This window comes from Triturus cristatus, chromosome 3_2 (genome assembly GCF_964204655.1).
Source record: "Triturus cristatus chromosome 3_2, aTriCri1.1, whole genome shotgun sequence".
Classification (NCBI taxonomy): Eukaryota; Metazoa; Chordata; class Amphibia; order Caudata; family Salamandridae; genus Triturus; species Triturus cristatus.
Window position 1 is genome coordinate 994,957,140 of NC_140584.1, and position 25,509 is coordinate 994,982,648.

At 48.3% G+C, this 25,509-nt stretch overlaps 1 non-coding gene and 1 pseudogene across 1 annotated transcript; both read left to right on the forward strand.

Annotated features, from left to right (window-relative positions):
• Positions 1-23,335: 23,335 nt before the first annotated feature.
• Positions 23,336-24,020, forward strand: LOC146858963 (18S ribosomal RNA; annotated as a pseudogene; the record flags this gene model as incomplete).
• A 943-nt stretch (positions 24,021-24,963) lies between these two features.
• On the forward strand, positions 24,964-25,117 carry LOC146858964 (5.8S ribosomal RNA). The gene has a single exon (XR_014980428.1). It is a non-coding gene; the product is annotated as a 5.8S ribosomal RNA (ribosomal RNA).
• Positions 25,118-25,509: the final 392 nt, after the last annotated feature.

Here is a 25,509-nt window from a genome sequence, read left to right on the forward strand (position 1 = left end):
TGGGAGATATTGCCTCCTGCTGTACATTATAAGGATATTTCAAGTCACAAAGGAGTTCTGTGATCACAAAGAGGAACAAGGTCTAATGCCAAATTTCTTAATATGGTCATGGAACTCTGAGGTGACTTGCAATATGCTTAAAATATAAGGCAGGGGGTTATTTTACTTCTTAACTCAAAACATGGTCCTCCTATCACCCTTCCCTCTAACCGCTTAAATGAGTTGCTGTTTCATATGAAAGAGTTAATATAGCTTTAGACATGAAGAATAAAAGGAGAATCAAGTATGAAATTAAAGCCATTAAAAAGCAGTTAGTAGTTTGCAGGGGCGGCTCCTTCATTAGGGCGGAGGAGCATCGCCCCACTGCTTTCTCTCAGTGCGAGAAGCAGAAACATAAAATGGTAAAACTACCATTTTATGTTTCTGCTTCTCGCACTGTGAGAAAGCAGAAGGGTTTGGTTCGGGGTTCTGCTCGAGGGCAGGGGAGGAGTGGCTTGCCCAATGCTGCGGGCCCTGACTGTTTGGTCGGCCCCCAGGCCCCATGCAGCCTACATGGAGAAAATGGACTCCCATAGACGCCTGGCTGGTCGGCGTCCCCACCAATCACAACGCTGCCATTGCAGGGTTGTGATTGGCTTAGCGGAGGGAGGCTGCCTGCTTCCTGTTCCTGCCGGAGGCAGGTGAGCAGGAAAACGCCAGACAAACAGCACGGGACCCGGGAAGATACGTTTTTTTTATCAGGCCCCCCCATGCGAAACCCTGCGCAAACTCCCCACCCGACTCCCCATGCGCAAGTAATGCTGGCCACGACTGGTAGTTTGTTTAAAAAATATATTAAAATCAGTTTAATGTAAGTTGGATAAAAAAAATTATAGGAGTCACATTGTGAAGATAAATGCAAACATATTCTATTTTCTTATAATGACCTTTAGAGTGGAAAAAATAAACATGTTCCTATAGACATCTCTTTTCTGCTTATCACTGTTCCTTTGACAAAAAGAAGAATGAAAAGCCAGTTTTTGTTTTCACTGCTTTGTTTAAGCTTCAACTGCAATAATTCTCCATGGCCTGCCTTTGCCCTTCGCTGCTAGTTCAGGCAGCAGGGGTTATGACGTCACAAGTCGACTGTAATAACTTATTAAAGTGTAGCAGCTACGTCATTTTCTTATTACAGGAGACTAGAAACGTCATAAGTCGCCTGTAATATGAAAATTCGAGACAAGCTTTGTACAGGGATAACAGAAGCCCATGTATTATAATAAAATTGAAATACAGTACTCAACCCTTGGTAGGGAGGTTCTTAAGTATACAAATGCATATCATTGTGGCCAACGTCATGTGATGTTTCTTTATGTGATGTCATGGGAGTTATTTCTCATCGCCCTATGAATTTTCTCAATTGATAAGGACACTGATATAGTGCTGCATCATGATTAGAATTGCTTCTAGGCTCCACGTGGCTCGTATGGAAGCACAAAAACTACTAAAATAATGTTTGCGCATAAGATCTCCAGCACTGCTTGTTGTTGCCTCTTTGGCAATTACTGGCTGCTTTTTCATTGCTCTCTGCTAAATCACCATCTTGAAATAGATGAAGGATGCCTTCCAACACTATTAAAAATAGATGAACATGACAGCTTGGAATGCTGGCCTTTCGCTTTAACACTATCGTTGGTTGATTGTGGTCACTGTAAAACATCAGGGGACTTGCAGTAAACTGAATATAGAGGCAAAGCCCCCATCTCAACCTTACTTCAGGATTACCCTCTGTTAGTAATAAAAGCAGCAAGAGCAGGCATTCAATGGCTGTCTAGCATTGTATTGGAGCTGAGCCTGGCCTGTAATTCCTTTGCAGAGTAACTTTGGTTATAAATATTCTGACCAACATCTGGAGAGATGTTTCCAATTCTGAACACCACTTCAGCAATAGGATAAAGACAGATTAGAGACAATCTTCAAATGTGTGCCAGAACTGTCTAGTTTCTGTACCAGATGTTCTTTGAGAAATGTCAGGACTAAAATATGTTTGGGCTGTGAGACGAGAGGGGGCATATGACTGACACATTCAGGTGCCTCAGAGGTTTAAATAATGTTGAAGAGCTGAGAGTTTTTCAAGGGTCTGATGAGAGGACCTGAAGACAGCATGGGCGTCATAGATGGCGTCGGGTTGCTTTTTCCTCTGTTGCAGCAAGAAAAACACACAGTCCCCAGTGCTGAGGGCAGAAGTGCTTGAAATCTTTGCTGTTCCTGAGACTTCTTGAACAGGGGGCAAGCTCTACCTCAACCCCTTGGAGAAACTCACAAAAGTAGATTGCAGAAAGTTCAGTCCATTCCTTTTACTGCCCAAGATAGAAGCAGCCACTGCAGGCCAACACAGCAAAGCACACAGCAAAGTGGTAGTTCCTCCTCGCAGCTTCTCCAGCTCTTCTTCTTGGCAGTTTTCTTGATCCAAAAGAGTTCTAAAAGTCAGGGGTCTGGGTCCCAATATTTATATCCCCAAATCCTTTGATCTCTTAGGCAGAAAGTGTCTGTGCCCAGCCAGAACCAGTTCTGCCTTCTCTGGTGTGACTTCCTGGCAGGAGGTGGAGACGGCATAGTCAGAGGCAACCCAGGCACTTTGAGGTGCAAGGAAATCACCTCCCCTTCTCCAATTGCAGCCCAGGTCTATTCAGCCCTTTCCTGGCCCACCTAGACTATCTGGAGCCACTCCTGCTCCCCAGCCTTCTGTCGTCCAAAACCCAGACAGGCAATCCACATTCCAGCAGAGGCACACGGGATGACTGAGCAAGAAAAAAACTACTTTCTAAAAGTGGTATTTTTGAAACACAGAATGTAAAAATCACCTTCACTAAAAGATGCATCTTTAGATTTTGAGTTCAGTCATACTAAACTTCATTTTCCTACCTAATTCCCCGGGCCAGTTATGTTTATAAGATGTTACAAACAAACTCCCCATTCTGTCCTATTGGGAACATGTAGCGTTGCAATAGGGAAAAACAAAATTGGCCGTAGTTCACTATCAGGACATGCCACACACACTAGGGCCTGTCCCACCTTTCACATGCACTGCACCCGGCCCACAGGGATACCTTGGGCCTACCTTAGGGGTGGCTGACAAGTAAGAAAAGGGAAGGTGAGGGACTGGCAAGTGTGTGCACTAGCCAAGTCGACATGGCAGTTACAAACTGCGCGCAGACTCTGCAATGGCGGGTCTGAGTTACATTTTACGGGCCGCCCATGTGGGTGGCACAATCCCGTGCTGCAGCCCACTAACGGCATTTGATTCACAGGCCCTGGCACATGCAGTGCACTTTACTAGGAACTGACACATAAATCAAACAGGCCAATCATGGAAACACCAATCCATAACACATTTTACCACAGGAGCACTTGCACTTTACCACTAATTAGCAGTGAGAAACCTGCGCAGAAACACTAAGCCACCACAAACAGAAGTCAGAACTGGGAGGTCAGTAAGCAAAAAACTCAGGGGAAACACGCCAAAAGATGCCAAGTCTAACAGATATAGAAGCTTATGGCATCGAAGAATCTATGGTGAAGCTGCAGACTAAGGAAGGAACATGTTACAGCTATGTGGCTAATTCCATTTCTGTTCAAGTCTTGTTTGCACCAGAAAAGGGATTCCAAGTCGCACAGAATTAGTCCATTTGCTATATGTCATTGAGTAAACTGCCTAATCCACACTATTTGCCTACAACTCTAGAGCTGATAAAACCTGGTAAAAATCATGCTGGCAAATAACATTGAATTATTATATTATTATATATAATCTTGCAGAACTCTCAGCTACCCAAAAAGGGTTTTCCAGTGCTGAGCACGGGTAGAGATGTCAGACAGCTTAAAACAGCCAGGTCTTTGGGCCTTTACGGAATGCAAGCAAAGAAGTACAATTTCTCAGGGGCTCTGGGAGTTTTACCCTAGAACTGAGAAGGAGCGCCCTCCCATTCGGGGTCAAGCGAAACCTAGGCACAGTGCACAATGCCAGGTTCAGTGATATCAGCATATGTGTGGGCTGATAAGGGAACACCAGATCCTGAATGCAACATGGGCCTGCTCCGGCTATGAAGATACAGCACAGAGCTTTAAATTGAATACGCTTTGTTACCATGGGCCAATGAAGCTCTCGGAAAAGGTGAGAGACCGAAGCTTGCTTTGGAGCCGATACAGTAGTCTAGCCGCTGAGTTCTGAACTATCTGTAGGCGTCGGATGGATGCTAGATCTATTCCTAAGTACAAGATGTTACCATTGTCCAATCTAGACAAGATTAGAGCTTGGATCACTATCCTTTGGGGAATCATCCAGATGATCTTTTCCAGCCACTTGAGCACAGCAAAACAAGTGGAGGTAACCTTGACCGACTGAAGCTTCATGGAGAGATTCTCATTCAATACAAAGCCCAAATTCTTAACCTTGGGGGACAGATCAGGAAGAGGGCCTAGGGATTCCAGCCAATGTTGCGGACTCCTGAGTTGAGGATTCTTGCCCAGGATCCTGACTTCCGCCTTGTCACTATTTAGCTTGAGAGTTATTGTTCATCCAAGAGGCGAAATCACTCAAGCCCAAGTTTAGATCGGACAGTCCACGACCCTGTGCAGATGACAAAGAGAAGATGATTTGTGTGTCATCTGCATGAGAGAATACGGTCAAACTACAGCTCTCCACTACATCTGCCAGTGGGCGGACGTAAATATTGAACAACATTGAGCTTAACACTGAACCCCGAAAGACTCATGAAGTTAATGCCTGTTTCTCCGACCTAACATTGGCCGAGAACTCTTGAAACATCCGATCCTTTAGGAATTATATTAACCAGGCCAAAGAGCTATTTCTTCAAGATCCAATTATGCCAATCTTTCAATCAAGATGGAATGGGACACAGTAAAAAAGGCCGCGCTCAGATCTAATAAAATAAGCTTGGCTGTCCAACCCACCCCTTAGCCCCCACCCGTCCAGGAGTCTAACTTTTTGCACGCCCTGAAATGCATGAAATACTGGACTGCACTATTTGGTTGTTTAGTAAAAATACAACAGCAATCATTGGCTAAGCCAGTAGGTCTGGCTTGTGTTTTGAGTCCTGACTTAAACTTGTATATAAGCCTGTATCAATGACAAAATGAAAACAGAGAAAAATTGCTTTCTGTATACAGTGCATCTATGAGATACAGAATGTTAAAGTGTGACGAATCAGTATACTTTTGGGGTGTGAAATAGTCCCTCATGCTTGACAATGCAAGCACTATATAGGAGTCGGGATGATACACCAAGCAGCCAACAGCATTTGGTGAGATACTCCTCTGAATGGAGCATAAGCTAAATTTAAATATTTTTTATTTAAAGAATTGGTAACAATAGGTTTTGCAGACAGACGTGCTATCAAGCAGCTGTGGCCCGTACAGGTAATAGCAGTGGGGAGGTAGGGCCGGGTGGGGGGATTTCGACAGACTACCATGAGGGGAAATTAATTATTTATTTAATTTTCCCTCCTGGTCGGCTGCTATCAAGCCAGATCTAACTAGACACACAACAGTCCCTAGTGTCAAACTTGCATAGGTCCTCTGGATGGAGCTAAAGCCCAATTTAAGTATTTTTTATTAAAAAAATTGGTAACAATAGGTCATGCAGACATAGCCAAATCTAACCAGACACACAACACTCACTAGTGGCAAACCTGCAAAGTCAGCAGTGAGCCAACTAAACCAGAGTTACAAACTACCAACCTGTACACATAATTCAGGAATAGGATGCTAAAATGTGCTATGATTAATGATTGTAAATGTAAAGCGCACAGTGTTTTGTCAGTTGCAGTTGGAATATCAGGCTGGGGAATGTTTAGTCCCCCTGTCCCCGAATGTAATTCCCTTTGTGCCCTCTGGGCACATTGTGCAGGAGTCCCAGTAATTTGAGCTGGTGGTTTATGGTGCTCGGCACCGTCACTTAATTGTCGGCACCAGCACTTAATTGTCGACACTGGCACTTATGACAGCTGCCACATAGTGGCGCTGTTTATATAAATTAGAGATGAGCAGAACAGCAATGGTTTATTAATTCAGTATGCATTAAATACAACTGATACTTGCCGCTCAAGCTATTTTATCTGGGGGCCTGGAGTAGGCTGAATTGTCACACTTGTAGTGTGCTGGTTAGTATTATTTGTGTAGGTACTGTCACTGGCAATGACAGCAGTGGCAATGGTTGGTACAAGCTGCAGAGGCCTCCTGACTAGGGCTGGGCGACTTTGCGTAGCGCCACTACGCAGAATTTTGCGTCTGCCAAGTGTCCATCTGCCCAGGACAAGGGTCCCTGGTGCAGAGCCCCGGAGCCCTGCAAGGGCAGGCGGGAGCCCTACCGCTATGGCTCGGTGCGGGCAGCTGGGAGTCCTTTCAGTCCCAGCCATCTGGTCGCACCTTTCCCTCGGCCATCTGGTCGCACGCAATGCTTTCCAATGGGGCGACCAGATGGCTGGGCCGGCCTGGAAGTCCCGATGGGGGCTCATTTGCCTCCCGGATCTAGGGTCCCCTTCGTCACTCGGTGCGCACGGTTTACCAGAGAGGGGTGTTCAGTGGTCTACAAGCCCCCCCGAGCCCTGCAGTCCCGGAGCCCTGGAGCCCTGGAGCCCCGGAGCCCTGCAGCCCCGGAGCCCTGCAGCCCCGAGCCCTGCAGCTCCCGAGCCCTGCAGCCCCCATGCCCTGCAGTCCCCGAGCCCTGTGTGGGCAGGCGAGACCCCTAGTGCGAAGGCTCGGGGCTGGACAGATGGGATTCCTTTCAGACCCGGCCATCTGGTCGCACCTCTCCCCTCGGCCATCTGGTCGCGTGCAATGCTTTCCAATGGGGCGACCAGATGGCTGGGCCTGCCTGGAAGTCCCGATGGGGGCTCATTTGCCTCCCGGATCTAGGGTCCCCTTCGTCACTCGGTGCGCACGGTTTACCAGAGAGGGGTGTTCAGTGGTCCACAAGCCCCCCCGAGCCCTGCAGTCCCGGAGCCCTGGAGCCCTGGAGCCCCGGAGCCCTGCAGCCCCGGAGCCCTGCAGCCCCGAGCCCTGCAGGCCCCGAGCCCTGCAGCTCCCAAGCCCTGCAGCTCCCGAGCCCTGCAGCCCCCATGCCCTGCAGTCCCCGAGCCCTGTGTGGGCAGGCGAGACCCCTAGTGCGAAGGCTCGGGGCTGGACAGATGGGATTCCTTTCAGACCCGGCCATCTGGTCGCACCTCTCCCCTCGGCCATCTGGTCGCGTGCAATGCTTTCCAATGGGGCGACCAGATGGCCGGGCCGGCCTGGAAGTCCCGATGAGGGTCCATTTGCCTCCCGGATCAGAGTCAGGGCTCCAAAAGGTCGGGCGCGTCTGCGCCTAGAGTCCCCTCCATCAATGGGAGTGCGCGGGTTACAAGAAAGGAGGGTAGCCTTCCTCCGGATTAGTAGGGGCAGGATATGCCGGAACAGCCCTCCGAGGCTGGTGGTTCTTTGCCGGGCATCAGATGGGCTATGCCCGTGCAACATCCTCCCAGGCGTCCGGGGCTCCCTCCTCTGGCCCGCAGCGTGGCAAAGTGCCCGGGACGGGCTCCATGGGTCCAGGGCAGTCCTTCCGCGGGCGCCCGGGCCCGAGAGCTCCGGTGGTCCTCCAAGTGCCTGAGGCCCAGCCGGGGTCCCCGAGCCCCCCGGGAAGCAGAGCCCCCTGAGCCCTGCATGGGTGGGCAGGCGGGAGCCCTACCGCTATGGCTCGGCTCGGGCGGGCAGACGGGGGTCCTTTCAGGTGCCGGCCATCTGGTCGCACTTTTCCCCTCGGCCATCTGGTCGCGCGCAATGCTTTTCAATGAGGCGACCAGATGGCCGGGTCGGCCTGGAAGTCCCGATGAGGGTCCATTTGTCTCCCGGATCCCAGCCAGGGCTCCAGGAGGCCGGGCGCGTTTGCCCCTAGGGTCCCCTCCATCAATCGGAGCGCGCGGGTTACCAGAAATGGGGGTAGCCTTCCTCCGGATTACTAGGGACAGGGTACTCTGGGACCCCTCTCGGCCTAGCGGTCCTCAGCCGGCAGCTGGACAGGCCAGGATGCCGCCCCAGCCTTGGGTCTGTCCCGGGGCCTGCCGCGTGGCGGGCTGCCCCGGATGAGACCCGGCAGGCCTCCTCCTGCTGGGCTGGGTCCAGGGACCCCTGGGAGGGCAGCCTCCCCATCCCAGGCTCCGTCCTCGGTCCTGCCGTGTGGCCGGGTGCCCGAATGAGTTCCCGCGGGCTCCGTCCTGGGTCCTGCCGCGTGGCAGGGTGTCCGGGACGGGGTCTGGCGGGCCCGGGGAGGCTTCCCCTGTGCCTCCGGGCCTGGGAGCTCCGGCTGGGTTCAGGGTCCCTGCCGAGCCCCGGGTCGGGGGCTCCGGCCCTGGGCCCCGTCCCCCGGCCTGGGGCACTGCCAAAGGCCCAGGACGGGATTCTGTTGTGGCTGGGGAGCCTCCCCCTGCTTGGCTGGGTTCAGGAGCTCCAGCCGGTCTCCTGAGGGCCCCGGGGAGGGTGGCCTCTCCACCCCAGGCTCCATCCTGGGTCCTGCCGCGTGGCAGGGTGCCCTGGACGGGGTCCGGTGGGCCCGGGGAAGCTTCCCCTGCGCCTCTGGGCCTGGGAGCCCCGGCTGGGTCAAGGGGCCCGTCGGGCTCCGGGTCATGGGCTCCAGCCCTGGGCCCCGTCCCCCGGCCTGCGGCACTGCCAAAGGCCTGGGACGGGGTTCCTTTGTTGCCAGGGAGCCTCCCCTTGCTTGGCTGGGTTCAGGAGCTCATGCCGGGCCCCTGAGGCCCCGGGGAGGGCGGCCTCCCCACCCTGGGCTCCGTCCTAGGTCCTGCCGCGTGGCAGGGTGCCCTGGACGGGGTCCGATGGGCCCGGGGAGGCTTCCCCTGCGCCTCCGGGAGCCCCGCCTGGGTCCAGGGGCCCCGCTGGGCCCCGGGTCGGGGGCTCTGGCCCTGGGCCCCGTCCCCCAGCCTGCGGCACTGCCAAAGGCCTGGGACGGGGTTCCGTTGTGGCCGGGGAGCCTCCCCTTGCTTGGCTGGGTTCAGGAGCTCTGGCTGGGCCCCTGAGGGCCCCGGGGAGGGCGGCCTCCCCGCCCCGGGCTCCGTCCTGGGTCCTGCCGCATGGCAGGTTGCCCTGGACGGGGTCCGGTGGGCCCGGACATGGGCCCCGTCCTCCGGCCTGCCGCTCTGCCAAGGGCCCAGGACAGGGGTCTGTTGGTCCCGTGCAGGCCTCCCCTGCTTGTCAAGGTGTCCGCGGGCCCCAGATCAGAGAGGACAACCAGATCAAGGAGGGGAGGAATCAGAAAATAGGGGAATCCGGGATAAACAGGACTGACGAACTGAAAATAGTTAATCTCTCAAAAAAAGATCTCACTGACAACGAAATTTCTGTTCTTGGTAAGGGGCTTGGGTTTTGCCCGACTCAAACGGGGAATGATGTTGATATCTTCGTTGATGTGTATAAATTTGTACGTAATCTAAAATTAAAGGATCATTTTGCAAACACTCTGCCTCTACGTGTGGAAACTAATTCCGAACAACCCCATGTTGAACAGACGGTTTCAGAATTTAATGCCCTCAAAGCCATGCTTTCGATTGAATTTGAAACAGAAATAGATACGGAGGATTTACGTATTGAACTAGATTTGACGGAAGATCTAAATGTAAACAGCAACCTTAAAGAGAAATCCAAGTTCATACCAATGGGGACACACCCCAATATTGACATCTTTTATGATAGGGTATGCCACGACTTATACAACATGAAGGCTGCACATACCAAAAATAACACGACTACATTTAATCTATCTCTGGCCGAGAATCAGGCCCTTAAGGAACTGAAAGCAAATTCCACATTAGTCATCCGGGAGGCCGATAAAGGGGGTAATGTGGTCGTCATGGAAAAAACAGACTACATGGGGGAGATAGAGAGACAACTTTCGGACACCACATGTTACACGAGACTAACCGCTAACCCCATCAAACAACTATGCGACTATATCAATAACAGACTTTTCGAATGGCGGGAAATTGGGCTTTTGGACGAAAAGGAACATAGATATTTGTCAGTCATGGAGCCCACATTTCCATGCATCTATGTCCTACCGAAAGTTCACAAAGGTGGTCCCTTTCCACCAGGGCGACCCATAATCTCTGGAATCAACTCCCCTACTGAGAGGTTGTCGCAATATGTGGATGGCTTTCTGCAACCCTTGGTACAGAGACTACCTGCTTACATCAAAGACAGTAAAGACATTCTTTCCAAATTTGAGGGATTGGAGTGGCAGGACTCAATGATGTTTGTCACACTGGACGTGACCAGTCTCTATACCTGCATAAAGAAGGAGTTTGGTGTCAGGGCGTTGGAGTTTTATTTGGGTCAGCGAACGGCTGATCACCTGGCTCACAATGACATGCTCATGGAGATGACACACATAATCCTGTCAAAAAAAAATTTTCTCCATGACAACAGGTGGTATCAACAGATACAGGGTACGGCCATGGGGTCCAGGTTTGCGCCCGCTTATGCCGGCCTTTTCATGGGCTGGTATGAGCGGGTGCATGCCTGCGGTAGACATTCCACCACATGGACTGAGCATGTTTTGTTCTGGGGCAGGTACATCGACGATGTCATTATCATTTGGAATGGACCTGTCCCAGACCTTTTGGAATATTACACCTACCTTAATGAGAACCCGTATAATGTGAAGTTCACTTTAAACTGGAACAAGGAGAAAATAGATTTTTTGGATATCCAATTTTTTGTGCAGAACAATGTGATCCACAGTACAGTCCACCGAAAAAACACCGCCTGTAATAGTGTTTTACACTATGAAAGCGCCCACCCCCGACAAGTGGTAAACAACATCCCTTTCGGGGAGATGGTAAGAATGAGAAGGATCTGTAGCACCCAAGACTCATTCATACACCACATCACAGAAACTAAGGAAAGATTCCTGGCTAGGGGTTATCCAGTGACTCTTATGAACAAAACAGAGAAGAGGGCACTGAACATCAAACGTGAAAGCACACTAGAGGAGAGAACTCCACGTAAAAAGAGGGGGGAACAGTTGCCCGTGGCCCTGGTGACGGGGTATAACAGAGACAGCAGCAGGATCTATAATATCCTCCGCAAACATTGGAGACTCCTGGAGGATGTTCCAGGCCTTAAGGACTCGATCACACGAAACCCCAAAATCACCTACAGGCGTGGTCGTAGCCTGAGAAATATGCTCTGCCCGAGCTTGATCAGATCGCCAAACAATTCTAACTGGATGAGAGAGGGCCAAGGGGGTTTCTACACATGTACCAAATGCTGTGTCTGTAAGATTGGAAAAAACAGAATGCGCACTTTCCAATTCAACAGTGAAAGGACATACGAGATCAGACACATCATAACATGTAGAACCACGTTTGTTACATACATTTTAGGATGCCCTTGTAACATAATATATGTGGGCAGTACTAAAAGGGAACTTAGGATCCGAATACAGGAACACCAAAGGGCAATAAACAACGGTGACTCCAGATACCCCCTTACATTCCATTTCCAAGAAAAACAACATAAGTCCAATGAACTATGGTTCTTTGGCATAGACCACATACCAGTGTCACCCCGAGGAGGAAACAGGGAACTTGCCCTGAGAAGGAATGAGGCCGGCTGGATTTGTAAACTCCGCTGTGTCGAGATGGGCCATAATAGCGAATCAGAGATGCACTATTTTCTCTAAATGCCCTCAGACCTTTTCTGTTCATTCTGGAGACACCTCTACCCTAACATCTCAAAAGGATTTAATAGCACATATTTGGATATCATTTAGACTGGGTACATCTCCCCTTTAGGATATATGTAAGAGGGATATGTCTGTACGCTCTTGCAGTGGGCTGGTGTGTTTTCTGAAAACCTGGATCGTTTCTATACTGTTAAAAAGAGCACCTCTCTTTACATGTCACATTCCCTGATCTAGATTTCAATTATAATTGAACCCGTATGCAGTTTTTGCTACCTGATATTTACCGCCCTACCTATTGGGCGCTTAATATTTGGACCCCTATACTGTTTTTTTCGTCCTTAAATTCAACCTCTTCCCCACTTTTTTTGACGCTCTATTACCTGTCCTTACAAGAACTTATTTTACCTCTCTTCTTGGGAGGGGTTTTTTTTCATCATTTTCATGAGGTAGTAATTTTATTCTTATGGATGGATCTGAAGAGATATTGGGACTCGAATTTTCCCTATGCTGACCACACTACATTAGTTATGCGGGGATGGGTCACGCCGTTTATCCTAGCTTGGACCCTTCCGTCATACATATGTATATGTTTTGTTACAAGGCATCACGCATTTTCACACATTGATAATGATGTTTTGACTTAACATTTTTATGAATACACCGTTAAACACATGAGGTAGTAATTTTATTCTTATGGGTGGATCTGAAGAGATATTGGGACTCGAACTTTCCCTATGCTGACCATACTACATTAGCTATGCGGGGATGGGTCACGCCGTTTATCCTAGTTTGGACCCTTCCGTCGTATATATACATATGTTTTGTTACCAGGCATCACGCATTTTCACACATTGATAATGACGTTTTGACTCAGCATTTTCATGAATACACCGCTACTTTATGTATTGAGGGATATGGTCTGTTCTTAAATTGATATTGCCTAATTGAGGGGCCAAGGAGGGGCAATAAAACACGGGCTATATTCTCACCCAAAGGGACCCGCTGGCCATTCCAAGATGGCGGCATGTATTTAGGAATATTTTTCGTTGGGTCCACATACCGTCTTTACTATGGAGATCACAACACGAGTGATTACCCATTTCTCTTTCCCCTCTCATCTCCACTCATACGTTTTTATTAACTGGCTTCATCGCTCAGTTATAATTGTTTATAATATCGCGCGCTGTGGTTTGCCTTAACGGGGTTTTTTGCATGTCTAGCTAACACACTGGGGGTACGTTCACTTTGTTCGACCTACGTTTTTTAACAATAAAAATCTCCCCGGTGGAGTGGGGATTTATGTTGAAATTATCATTTGAAACATTTGCGGTACAAACAAATCACCATTCATTGACGTTCCGATATCTCTAAGATGGCGCCCATGATTTTGGTGGCTTCTTTGCCATTTTCGTCGCCCGACAACCTTTGGGTGGGATTTTGCACAACCAGGTGCGTTCACTTTTGCCCATTTACATGGCCTATATATATGGAACCCTCCCATTGGAGATCTGACGGCTACCTGATTGGATGGGTGGATTTTTGACCCTCCTCTGGAGATACGGATTCTGGTAAGCGCTCGTTTTTTCAGTAGATACTCTTTTATCTTTATTTACTGGATGTATGATGGTCTAGGATTTATTTTTTCATTTTTTCCTTTACGAGTAACGTTTGGTGAACTCTTATCAGCCAAAATGGAGTAGACGTTTTCGAATGAGTATACGAGTGATTGTGTATTTGTGTAGCCATAGGCAACGACTTTCTCTTACACTTTACACTGTTATAGCGTTTGATATAACCCCAGCCTCTTAGCGCGCTTCTTTTAACATTATTAAGGTATTTATGAGCTTATAGGTGGTGTTTGTAGGTTTTTCCGGTTGTGCCTCCATCGACTTTTTTGAACATTCCCGAATAGAGGCGCTATGATGTAGTTTAATATGAGTTAAATTTGGATTACAGATGCACTGACAAAGGTATCTTATACCATTCCAAGATGGCGGCCGTTATACTAGGACCGCTTTTTTTGCGTTAAATACCGCATAGATTTGGATTACAGATGTACTGACAAAGGTACCTTATACCATTCTAAGATGGCGGCCGTTATACTAGGACCGCTTTTTTTGCGTTAAATACCCCATAGATCGTATTATGATGGCGATCTCAGCATTAGGGATCTCCTTTTTCGTTTTGCTACCTCTTCCCCTCTCCCCTCCCTCATTTAGAGTATATGTACCTTCACCAATTGACAAGACTTTTTATTCAATTATTATTTCTTGTAAATTCATAATCATGGTCACGTTAGGATACATATATGTTGTCTGTCTTCCATCATAGGTATCTTCACTTATCTACATAAGCCTAACTGATTGGATGATACTTGACTTTGATCGATCCTCATTTTCTGATCCAAATTTGGATATGTGCTCTTCCATATATTAACTGGCTTTGCCACCATGACATTGATTTTTCGGATATGAAGTAAGTACTGTTCGTCTGATTTACATGATTACACTTTGATTGTGCTTTTTTCTATCGGGCATCTGACCTAATTATGGACGTACATATATTGTACTTGTTTCCTTAGATATATTGACCCTAAATCTCATCACTGGGGACATCGGCACTGGTGATGAAAACATAAGATCAAGAACTATCTATGGAGATACCTTTCACGTCACACTGATTATTTTCTCTTGGTGTGTATATATTTTATATTCTCGTCGTGCTTGCCTGGCCTTTTGGATATTTTGACATTTGGCTGTTTTTTCCTGCGTTACCACTCCACTATCTTTCTATCCTCTCTCCCTCCCCTTTTTTCAGACTTTTTTATATTTACTTCTGTTATTTTGTTTCATTCTCTTCCCTTGGTCATCTTTTTTCGTGTTGGCAGATAATTTAACCATACTGGGGTCGAGACATTTCGAGAGGAGTGCTCTTACATACAAAAAATGTTCTCTTGACCATAAGCCCTACACAGATGATTATATGTATACTGATTCTATGCATTTCTCTTCAATATAAACTATTGTTGCATATTGTAAATTTATAAATTTCCACATGTAATGGCTCATTCCTAGTATGTCATGTTTGTTTTGTGTGGGTTTGAATAACCTTTTTAAGAAAATATTTTTATATGTGCCTGGTAACACTTAGATGTTATCCCAAGCTTTTCTGTAATGTCAACTTGTGTCTTGTCTGTTTGTCAAAACAAAGTTTTCAATACGTCTTTGTATATATCTGTTACAGCCCTGAAGAAGTCCTTTGGTGGACGAAACGCGTCGGCTGTTCCGGCTGTTCTGGAAAACTTTGACTTTTAAGTGTAAAAATTATCGCAAAATAAAAGTGGATCTTTTGTAAAAACATATAACTACTCAAGAATCTGAATATGATTTAACTTACAGTGTTTAAGTGGTGCATTTGGTTTGGTGATTGTACATGTATCTTCCAGTTTTTGGAATGACATTGTGCTGGCGGGTGTCTACCAAGTTTGCACACTTGCGGTGATTAAATTATATCACCATAACTGATATTGGGTAATTTTCAAAACCGGTGCTGTTCTAGAGGGCCACCGCTAGCTTTGTGTTTGGTTCTATATATTTTGTCACCCCTGTTAGCACGGTTTTAGCTCATATACTGTTTAGTGGGACACTCTGTTGCGTTTAATTAGTTTTCCAATCCTAGTATATATATGGCTCAGTTTAAGGACAGAAGACATGAGTTGGCACAGGACCTATTCGGTAACAACCCGGGGGCCGGGGGTACCACAACTGCAACCCCGAGCCCTGAGGGCTTAAAAATTAAATTTCAAAAACTTGAGAGACTGAAAAAGGCGGAAATGGCAAGGTGGTGGGATGGCACCACCTTAGCTAAATACATGGAAAATGACAAAATTCCAAGGGGTTTAAGAATCTTAATTTTCCCCACCTTTGAGAATTTAGAGGAGGATGACCTCAGGGACTGGGAAAAAAATCTTCACGATGCCTCATTCGTGATGATGAAAATCCTCATAAAAAATGCGGAGGGAAAAGGGAAAAAACTACAACAAGAGATTACTGAACTTGAGACCGAGATAGCCTCCATGGATCCCAAGGAGACGATTGGGAAAAATTACGAAATCCTAAACAAAATCTTGGATGATCATCTCATTTACCTGAAAGATAAGAAAGTGAGGAAAATACGTAGGGATGATAGAGACTATAGGAATGGAAGGGTGTACACATTTGCTCGGAAATACGACAACATCAAGGTGACAGGGGAGGGAAAGAGACAACGTGAGGATACCCTGGGATCATCATCATTCACGGGCAGTGTGTCATCAGTCTCATCCTCTGTTAGCTCCATAACCCCAGAGACGCCAACCCCCAAACCAGCAGAGAATATCCAGACTTCGTCTTTTTTATTAGAAATGGAGAAAGTCAGGGTAGGGGGAAGGGTTTTGGGAAAAGACACAAGACAAGAAGGGGGGGTAGGAGATGGCAGAAACAGCGCCTCCAACAAACCCGCAAACGAAATCCCAGAGAGGACAACCAGATCAAGGAGGGGAGGAATCAGAAAATAGGGGAATCCGGGATAAACAGGACTGACGAACTGAAAATAGTTAATCTCTCAAAAAAAGATCTCACTGACAACGAAATTTCTGTTCTTGGTAAGGGGCTTGGGTTTTGCCCGACTCAAACGGGGAATGATGTTGATATCTTCGTTGATGTGTATAAATTTGTACGTAATCTAAAATTAAAGGATCATTTTGCAAACACTCTGCCTCTACGTGTGGAAACTAATTCCGAACAACCCCATGTTGAACAGACGGTTTCAGAATTTAATGCCCTCAAAGCCATGCTTTCGATTGAATTTGAAACAGAAATAGATACGGAGGATTTACGTATTGAACTAGATTTGACGGAAGATCTAAATGTAAACAGCAACCTTAAAGAGAAATCCAAGTTCATACCAATGGGGACACACCCCAATATTGACATCTTTTATGATAGGGTATGCCACGACTTATACAACATGAAGGCTGCACATACCAAAAATAACACGACTACATTTAATCTATCTCTGGCCGAGAATCAGGCCCTTAAGGAACTGAAAGCAAATTCCACATTAGTCATCCGGGAGGCCGATAAAGGGGGTAATGTGGTCGTCATGGAAAAAACAGACTACATGGGGGAGATAGAGAGACAACTTTCGGACACCACATGTTACACGAGACTAACCGCTAACCCCATCAAACAACTATGCGACTATATCAATAACAGACTTTTCGAATGGCGGGAAATTGGGCTTTTGGACGAAAAGGAACATAGATATTTGTCAGTCATGGAGCCCACATTTCCATGCATCTATGTCCTACCGAAAGTTCACAAAGGTGGTCCCTTTCCACCAGGGCGACCCATAATCTCTGGAATCAACTCCCCTACTGAGAGGTTGTCGCAATATGTGGATGGCTTTCTGCAACCCTTGGTACAGAGACTACCTGCTTACATCAAAGACAGTAAAGACATTCTTTCCAAATTTGAGGGATTGGAGTGGCAGGACTCAATGATGTTTGTCACACTGGACGTGACCAGTCTCTATACCTGCATAAAGAAGGAGTTTGGTGTCAGGGCATTGGAGTTTTATTTGGGTCAGCGAACGGCTGATCACCTGGCTCACAATGACATGCTCATGGAGATGACAGACATAATCCTGTCAAAAAAATTTTTTCTCCATGACAACAGGTGGTATCAACAGATACAGGGTACGGCCATGGGGTCCAGGTTTGCGCCCGCTTATGCCGGCCTTTTCATGGGCTGGTATGAGCGGGTGCATGCCTGGGGTAGACATTCCACCACATGGACTGAGCATGTTTTGTTCTGGGGCAGGTACATCGACGATGTCATTATCATTTGGAATGGACCTGTCCCAGACCTTTTGGAATATTACACCTACCTTAATGAGAACCCGTATAATGTGAAGTTCACTTTAAACTGGAACAAGGAGAAAATAGATTTTTTGGATATCCAATTTTTTGTGCAGAACAATGTGATCCACAGTACAGTCCACCGAAAAAACACCGCCTGTAATAGTGTTTTACACTATGAAAGCGCCCACCCCCGACAAGTGGTAAACAACATCCCTTTCGGGGAGATGGTAAGAATGAGAAGGATCTGTAGCACCCAAGACTCATTCATACACCACATCACAGAAACTAAGGAAAGATTCCTGGCTAGGGGTTATCCAGTGACTCTTATGAACAAAACAGAGAAGAGGGCACTGAACATCAAACGTGAAAGCACACTAGAGGAGAGAACTCCACGTAAAAAGAGGGGGGAACAGTTGCCCGTGGCCCTGGTGACGGGGTATAACAGAGACAGCAGCAGGATCTATAATATCCTCCGCAAACATTGGAGACTCCTGGAGGATGTTCCAGGCCTTAAGGACTCGATCACACGAAACCCCAAAATCACCTACAGGCGTGGTCGTAGCCTGAGAAATATGCTCTGCCCGAGCTTGATCAGATCGCCAAACAATTCTAACTGGATGAGAGAGGGCCAAGGGGGTTTCTACACATGTACCAAATGCTGTGTCTGTAAGATTGGAAAAAACAGAATGCGCACTTTCCAATTCAACAGTGAAAGGACATACGAGATCAGACACATCATAACATGTAGAACCACGTTTGTTACATACATTTTAGGATGCCCTTGTAACATAATATATGTGGGCAGTACTAAAAGGGAACTTAGGATCCGAATACAGGAACACCAAAGGGCAATAAACAACGGTGACTCCAGATACCCCCTTACATTCCATTTCCAAGAAAAACAACATAAGTCCAATGAACTATGGTTCTTTGGCATAGACCACATACCAGTGTCACCCCGAGGAGGAAACAGGGAACTTGCCCTGAGAAGGAATGAGGCCGGCTAGATTTGTAAACTCCGCTGTGTCGAGATGGGCCATAATAGCTAATCAGAGATGCACTATTTTCTCTAAATGCCCTCAGACCTTTTCTGTTCATTCTGGAGACACCTCTACCCTAACATCTCAAAAGGATTTAATAGCACATATTTGGATATCATTTAGACTGGGTACATCTCCCCTTTAGGATATATGTAAGAGGGATATGTCTGTACGCTCTCTTGCAGTGGGCTGGTGTGTTTTCTGAAAACCTGGATCGTTTCTATACTGTTAAAAAGAGCACCTCTCTTTACATGTCACATTCCCTGATCTAGATTTCAATTATAATTGAACCCCTATGCAGTTTTTGCTACCTGATATTTACCGCCCTACCTATTGGGCGCTTAATATTTGGACCCCTATACTGTTTTTTTCGTCCTTAAATTCAACCTCTTCCCCACTTTTTTTGACGCTCTATTACCTGTCCTTACAAGAACTTATTTTACCTCTCTTCTTGGGAGGGTTTTTTTTCATCATTTTCATGAGGTAGTAATTTTATTCTTATGGATGGATCTGAAGAGATATTGGGACTCGAATTTTCCCTATGCTGACCACACTACATTAGTTATGCGGGGATGGGTCACGCCGTTTATCCTAGCTTGGACCCTTCCGTCATACATATGTATATGTTTTGTTACAAGGCATCACGCATTTTCACACATTGATAATGATGTTTTGACTTAACATTTTTATGAATACACCGTTAAACACATGAGGTAGTAATTTTATTCTTATGGGTGGATCTGAAGAGATATTGGGACTCGAACTTTCCCTATGCTGACCATACTACATTAGTTATGCGGGGATGGGTCACGCCGTTTATCCTAGTTTGGACCCTTCCGTCGTATATATACATATGTTTTGTTACCAGGCATCACGCATTTTCACACATTGATAATGACGTTTTGACTCAGCATTTTCATGAATACACCGCTACTTTATGTATTGAGGGATATGGTCTGTTCTTAAATTGATATTGCCTAATTGAGGGGCCAAGGAGGGGCAATAAAACACGGGCTATATTCTCACCCAAAGGGACCCGCTGGCCATTCCAAGATGGCGGCATGTATTTAGGAATATTTTTCGTTGGGTCCACATACCGTCTTTACTATGGAGATCACAACACGAGTGATTACCCATTTCTCTTTCCCCTCTCATCTCCACTCATACGTTTTTATTAACTGGCTTCATCGCTCAGTTATAATTGTTTATAATATCGCGCGCTGTGGTTTGCCTTAACGGGGTTTTTTGCATGTCTAGCTAACACACTGGGGGTACGTTCACTTTGTTCGACCTACGTTTTTTAACAATAAAAATCTCCCCGGTGGAGTGGGGATTTATGTTGAAATTATAATTTGAAACATTTGCGGTACAAACAAATCACCATTCATTGACGTTCCGATATCTCTAAGATGGCGCCCATGATTTTGGTGGCTTCTTTGCCATTTTCGTCGCCCGACAACCTTTGGGTGGGATTTTGCACAACCAGGTGCGTTCACTTTTGCCCATTTACATGGCCTATATATATGGAACCCTCCCATTGGAGATCTGACGGCTACCTGATTGGATGGGTGGATTTTTGACCCTCCTCTGGAGATACGGATTCTGGTAAGCGCTCGTTTTTTCAGTAGATACTCTTTTATCTTTATTTACTGGATGTATGATGGTCTAGGATTTATTTTTTCATTTTTTCCTTTACGAGTAACGTTTGGTGAACTCTTATCAGCCAAAATGGAGTAGACGTTTTCGAATGAGTATACGAGTGATTGTGTATTTGTGTAGCCATAGGCAACGACTTTCTCTTACACTTTACACTGTTATAGCGTTTGATATAACCCCAGCCTCTTAGCGCGCTTCTTTTAACATTATTAAGGTATTTATGAGCTTATAGGTGGTGTTTGTAGGTTTTTCCGGTTGTGCCTCCATCGACTTTTTTGAACATTCCCGAATAGAGGCGCTATGATGTAGTTTAATATGAGTTAAATTTGGATTACAGATGCACTGACAAAGGTATCTTATACCATTCCAAGATGGCGGCCGTTATACTAGGACCGCTTTTTTTGCGTTAAATACCGCATAGATTTGGATGACAGATGTACTGACAAAGGTACCTTATACCATTCTAAGATGGCGGCCGTTATACTAGGACCGCTTTTTTTGCGTTAAATACCCCATAGATCGTATTATGATGGCGATCTCAGCATTAGGGATCTCCTTTTTCGTTTTGCTACCTCTTCCCCTCTCCCCTCCCTCATTTAGAGTATATGTACCTTCACCAATTGACAAGACTTTTTATTCAATTATTATTTCTTGTAAATTCATAATCATGGTCACGTTAGGATACATATATGTTGTCTGTCTTCCATCATAGGTATCTTCACTTATCTACATAAGCCTAACTGATTGGATGATACTTGACTTTGATCGATCCTCATTTTCTGATCCAAATTTGGATATGTGCTCTTCCATATATTAACTGGCTTTGCCACCATGACATTGATTTTTCGGATATGAAGTAAGTACTGTTCGTCTGATTTACATGATTACACTTTGATTGTGCTTTTTTCTATCGGGCATCTGACCTAATTATGGACGTACATATATTGTACTTGTTTCCTTAGATATATTGACCCTAAATCTCATCACTGGGGACATCGGCACTGGTGATGAAAACATAAGATCAAGAACTATCTATGGAGATACCTTTCACGTCACACTGATTATTTTCTCTTGGTGTGTATATATTTTATATTCTCGTCGTGCTTGCCTGGCCTTTTGGATATTTTGACATTTGGCTGTTTTTTCCTGCGTTACCACTCCACTATCTTTCTATCCTCTCTCCCTCCCCTTTTTTCAGACTTTTTTTATATTTACTTCTGTTATTTTGTTTCATTCTCTTCCCTTGGTCATCTTTTTTCGTGTTGGCAGATAATTTAACCATACTGGGGTCGAGACATTTCGAGAGGAGTGCTCTTACATACAAAAAATGTTCTCTTGACCATAAGCCCTACACAGATGATTATATGTATACTGATTCTATGCATTTCTCTTCAATATAAACTATTGTTGCATATTGTAAATTTATAAATTTCCACATGTAATGGCTCATTCCTAGTATGTCATGTTTGTTTTGTGTGGGTTTGAATAACCTTTTTAAGAAAATATTTTTATATGTGCCTGGTAACACTTAGATGTTATCCCAAGCTTTTCTGTAATGTCAACTTGTGTCTTGTCTGTTTGTCAAAACAAAGTTTTCAATACGTCTTTGTATATATCTGTTACAGCCCTGAAGAAGTCCTTTGGTGGACGAAACGCGTCGGCTGTTCCGGCTGTTCTGGAAAACTTTGACTTTTAAGTGTAAAAATTATCGCAAAATAAAAGTGGATCTTTTGTAAAAACATAACTACTCAAGAATCTGAATATGATTTAACTTACAGTGTTTAAGTGGTGCATTTGGTTTGGTGATTGTACATGTATCTCCCAGGACAGGGGTCTGTTGGTCCCGTGCAGGCCTCCCCTGCTTGTCAAGGTGTCCGCGGGCCCCAGATCAGAGGGCCCGTCGGGTCCCCCAGGCAGCCTCCATGGCTGGGGCCAGCTGCGGCCCTGGGCCTCCTGTCCCCCATGCCCCGGCGCCCGCTCACCCTTTCGTTGGGGCACAGAGCGACCAGATGGCTTCACTTTCGAGCCCAGCCATCCGGTCACGCCTTTCCCCTCGACCATCTAGTCACGCCTGTCTCCTCGGCCATCTGGTCGCGCCTATCCCTTCAGCCATCTGGTCGCGCGCAATGCTTTCCAATGGCGTGACCAGATGGCCGGGCTTGCCTGGAAGTCCCGATGAGGGTCCATTTGCCTCCCCGATCGGAGGTCGGGTACATTCGTGCCTTGGGTCCCCTCTGTCCCCTCATGTGCACGGATTACAAGAAAGGGGGGTAATTTTCCTCTGGATTACTAGGGAGAGGGTCAGTCAGGATTCTGAAACAGGGGAAGGCAGAACCCAGGCCTGCCCGCCAGAGCCCCCAGGGGCCCGGGTACGCACCTGCCTCTCAGTCCCTTCCCGATGGTCCTTTCTCTCCGAGTTTGCTGGGCCAGACCTCTGTGAGGTCTGGGGATCCCGAGACAGGGGAAGGCAGCACCTGGGCCCACCTGATGCGGGGCCCCCAGAGGCCCGGGTACACACACCTGCCTCTCAGCCTCCTTCCCGATGGTTCTTTTGCCCCGAGTTTGCTGGGTCAGACCTCCGTGAGGTCCGGCGATCCCGAGACGGGGGAAGGCAGCACCCGGGCCTGCCCGCTGGGGCCCCTGCCACTCAGCCCCTTCCCTATGGTCCTTTTTTTCCGACTTTTCTCAGTTAGACCTCCGTGAGGTCTGGTAATGCTGAAAACGGGGAAGGCAGCACCGGGGACCCCTTTCCGATGGTCCTTTTTCTCAGTCTGCTTGCCCCTGAACAGGCAGGGATGCAAAGCCAGCATACCCCCTGTGCAGGGTGGCCTGCCAGGGGATGCCCCAGCTGTACTGTTTTCATTAATCAAGAACGAAAGTCGGAGGTTCGAAGACGATCAGATACCGTCGTAGTTCCGACAATAAACGATGCCGAATAGCGATCCGGCGGCGTTATTCCCATGACCCGCCGAGCAGCTTCCGGGAAACCAAAGTCTTTGGGTTCCGGGAGGAGTATGGTTGCAAAGCTGAAACTTAAAGGAATTGACGGAAGGGCACTACCAGGAGTGGAGCCTGCGGCTTAATTTGACTCAACACGGGAAACCTCACCCGGCCCGGACACAGAAAGGATTGACAGATAGATAGCTATTTCTCGATTCTGTGGATGGTGGTGCATGGCCGTTCTTAGTTGGTGGAGCGATTTGTCTGGTTAATTCCGATAACGAATGAGACTCCTCCATGCTAACTAGTTACACAAACCCCAGCGGTCGGCGTCCAACTTCTTAGAGGGACAAGTGGTGTTCGGCCACACAAGATCGAGCAATAACAGGTCTGTGATGCCCTTAGATGTCCGGGGCAGCACGTGTGCTACACTGAACAGATCAGCGTGTGTCTACCCTTCGCCGACAGGTGCGGGTAACCTGCTGAACCCCGTTCGTGATAGGGATTGCAATTATTTCCCATGAACGAGGAATTCCCAGTAAGTGCGGGTCATAAGCTCGCGTTGATTAAGTCCCTGCCCTTTGTACACACCGCCCGTCGCTACTACCGATTGGATGCTTTAGTGAGGTCCTCGGATCGGCCCCGCCGGAGTCGGCAACGGCCCTGGCGGAGCATCGACAAGACGATCAAACATGACTATCTAGAAGAAGTAAAAGTCATAACAAGGTTTCTGTATGTGAACCTGCGGAAGGATCATTAACGGCGGAGCGGCCCGAGCAACCGACGGCGCCAGCCCGAAGCCCTCGGCCCGCCTCGTGCGAGTACGCACCGTAGGCACAGGGCCCAGCCCTGCCCCGACACGCCCCAGCTGGTGGAGCGGTACGCGGCTGCATCGGGCGCTCGGGTGAGGACCAGGACTTTGGGGGGCCCCTTCCCCCGGGGAAGGCCCGACTGACGCGCGAGGGACCGGGGATGTGGGGCGGCCCCCATACTCTGTCCCTCTCCGAGACGGAACCCAAGCTCACCCGGCACGGAACCGAAGGGCAGTGCAACCCTTGGCTGGCACCACCCCTCCCTCAAAAAGGCCCTGGCGTCGGCTGGGCCCTCCAGGCGTCCCGAGACCCGGCCCGATCTGACCGGATCTTGGGCGACCGAGGAGCAGCCCTTCTCGCACTGCAGGGCGGCCTGGAAGAGAAGGGGCCGAGGGCCTGCGAGGGGACCCCGGCTCCTCTCGGTGGGAGGTGTGCGGGATGGGGAGCCGCCTGGCTCTTCCCTTCTGGCGCCTCCGACCCAGGTGAGGGTGGTGGTGGGCTGATTGCCAGCCTGCTGGCATGGCTCGGGGCTGCCTGGCACAGACGGCTGATGTGCAGGTGGGGCGACCCTCCCTCATTGCCAGGTACCCGGTTCGACCCGTTCCCGTGTTTCTGGGCTGAGGGGTCCCACCTGGGTTACCCCGGGAGGGACCAGCGGCTGTGGGGCTGCCTGCTCCCGTCGCTGCGGGAGCCCTCTCCCTCACCCCCGGGTGGGTGGGTGGGGGCGGGCTTCCGGTGAGGGTGCTGTCTGACTCCCTGAGGGGAAGCTTTGAACGGGGCACCCGGGCCATCTCGCCGCGCGGGTGGCGGACGGACGGCGTCGCCATCCTCCCACCTCTCCTGCGCCCACAGATGGGCGAACATTTTCGTAAAGTTGCCTGTGACTCTTGGCGGTGGATCACTCGGCTCGTTCGTCGATGAATAACGCAGCTAGCTGCGAGAATTAGTGTGAATTGCAGGACACATTGATCATCGACACTTTGAACGCACCTTGCGGCCGCGGGTTCCTCCCGGGGCTATGCCTGTCTGAGGGTCGCTCGATCGTCAATCGCCCCGGGGCTTCCCCGGGACGCGGCTGGGGCCGTCGCAGGGTGAGGTCCACTTCCCATTCGTCCCCCCACAAGGTCAGACCCCCGATCTCCCGTGGCAGGGTCCCTGGCCGGGTCCTGCCACGGAGGTACGCCGCCGGCGCGCTTGGCCCCCCGAGAAGGGGGCCTGGCGCCCGGTCCACCCCGGGTCCTTCCCGGGGCCCCTGGCTGCATCCTGCGCGTGGCTGTCTGTTGTGTTCCACCGGCTGCCCGTGCGCACGCGCCTCAGGCGCCCTCCTCCGCGGCCGGCTTCCCGGAGAGGGTGAAACCCCTCCAGATGCAAACCGGGGAAAGAGGGCGCGCACTGCCGGGTACTCCAGGCCCCTGCTCCGGTAGGGGT